The sequence below is a fragment of the Asparagus officinalis genome, chromosome 3, assembly GCF_001876935.1.
Source record: "Asparagus officinalis chromosome 3, Aspof.V1, whole genome shotgun sequence".
NCBI classification, from domain to species: Eukaryota; Viridiplantae; Streptophyta; class Magnoliopsida; order Asparagales; family Asparagaceae; genus Asparagus; species Asparagus officinalis.
In genome coordinates this window covers 8,929,013-8,930,665 of record NC_033796.1, presented here as the reverse complement: position 1 = coordinate 8,930,665, position 1,653 = coordinate 8,929,013, and positions in this window count along the sequence as shown.

Here is a 1,653-nt window from a genome sequence, read left to right as displayed (position 1 = left end):
CGGAAGAGCCTCATCAGAAAAGGTCGCTGCAAGAAAGAACCAAAGAATCAGGAAAAAATCCGCCATAGGGGCAAATCCGCCTAACAAGGACGAGGTATGTCTACGTAGACTGCGTCCACCTTTGCCAGATGGAAGTCGAACTCGCCAGACAAGAAAACGAGTTCGCCTTCCCCCAACAAAGGCTAATTTCACCTGTAAAGACGGAAGTCATCTTCTACGAATAGATGTAAAAATCCTCCCAAAAAGGGGTGATTTTTACCAGGGAAAATGCCAAAAGACGACAGATTCTACCGGGGGAGACGAATGATGCTCATTCCCCCAACCTAACGTCTATAACCGACGCGAGGTCATCGGAAGAACCCCTTGACTTACCCAAGCACAGCTCCGGCATGCTGGCGGGCGCACCGGTGGTGGAGAGACGGTCGGAATAGCGTCCAGGACCTTTTCCCCTCGCAACACACTTCTTAGATTTCGGCGCCATTGAAGGATAAAGCAGGAACTCTCTCTTTAGAAGTTTTTCAAGATTCCTGAGCACGGTAGCTCCCAAAGGAAGAAAATAGCTTATTTAGAGGCGGAGTTGACTACGTGGCCATGATCGTCCTCGAAAGGTGAAACCCTAACGGGCAAGAGACGTGGCCACGATCGAAATCAACGACTCAAATTGCCCCCAGTATGCCGAAGGAACCGTCAAAACGGGAAACGGGCCGGTCGAAACCTGAAACCCGAACCGAAATCAACGGTTGTATCCGGCGGTTGAGTTCGAAAATATAATGACCGTAAAATTTTGATACTAGTTAAAATAAATTTTTGGTATTTTAAAATATTTAATTATAATTTTTAAAAGAGTATTTGTATTTTTCTTGATTTTCTAGAAATATTCTATGATTTAAAGTCTAAGTTTTATATTTATTTAAATAGTTTTTATATTTATAAATTAATTTAGTGCAATAAAAATTTCTGGGATTTATTCGTTGTGTTACTGATACTATTACGTATTATTTTAAATAATACGTCGTATTATTATTACTATTACGTATTAATTCTTGTATTATGTTGAATTATTAATTACGTATTATTTGTGTAAATTATTATATTATTTTAATTATTACGTATTAGCTGTCGTATTAGCATAACTGGTATGTTTTATTGTGTAGATAATTGTCACATAATTATTTGATTTTAAATGTAAGTAAATATATTTTTATTATTATTTATTCTCGTTTAATTATACAATATGGGTATATTTCGACAATTTCGTATCAACTGTTGTATTAGCTCAACATGTACGTTTTTATTTGTAGATAATTATTATGTAATTAGTTTAATTTTTAAGTACCCGAAATTATTTATTTTAATTATTTTCGTTTAAATACCTGAACCCATTTGAAAATAACCCCAACTTTTGCTTCCCGCGTCAAACCCCCATCACCCCCATCAGCTACCCCAACAACCCCGTTCTCTCTCTCCTCTTCTTTTCCAAAAAAACGGCTCCACGCGCATCTCATTCAGTATTTTATTTTATCTTTTTTATTTTTTTATTAATTTTTTTTCCTATTTAAACCAACCTCAGCTACTCTCTCTCTCGTACTCTCTCTCTCTCTCTCTCTCTTTCTTTCTCTCTCTTTCTCTCTCTCTCTCTCTTCCACGAGCTCG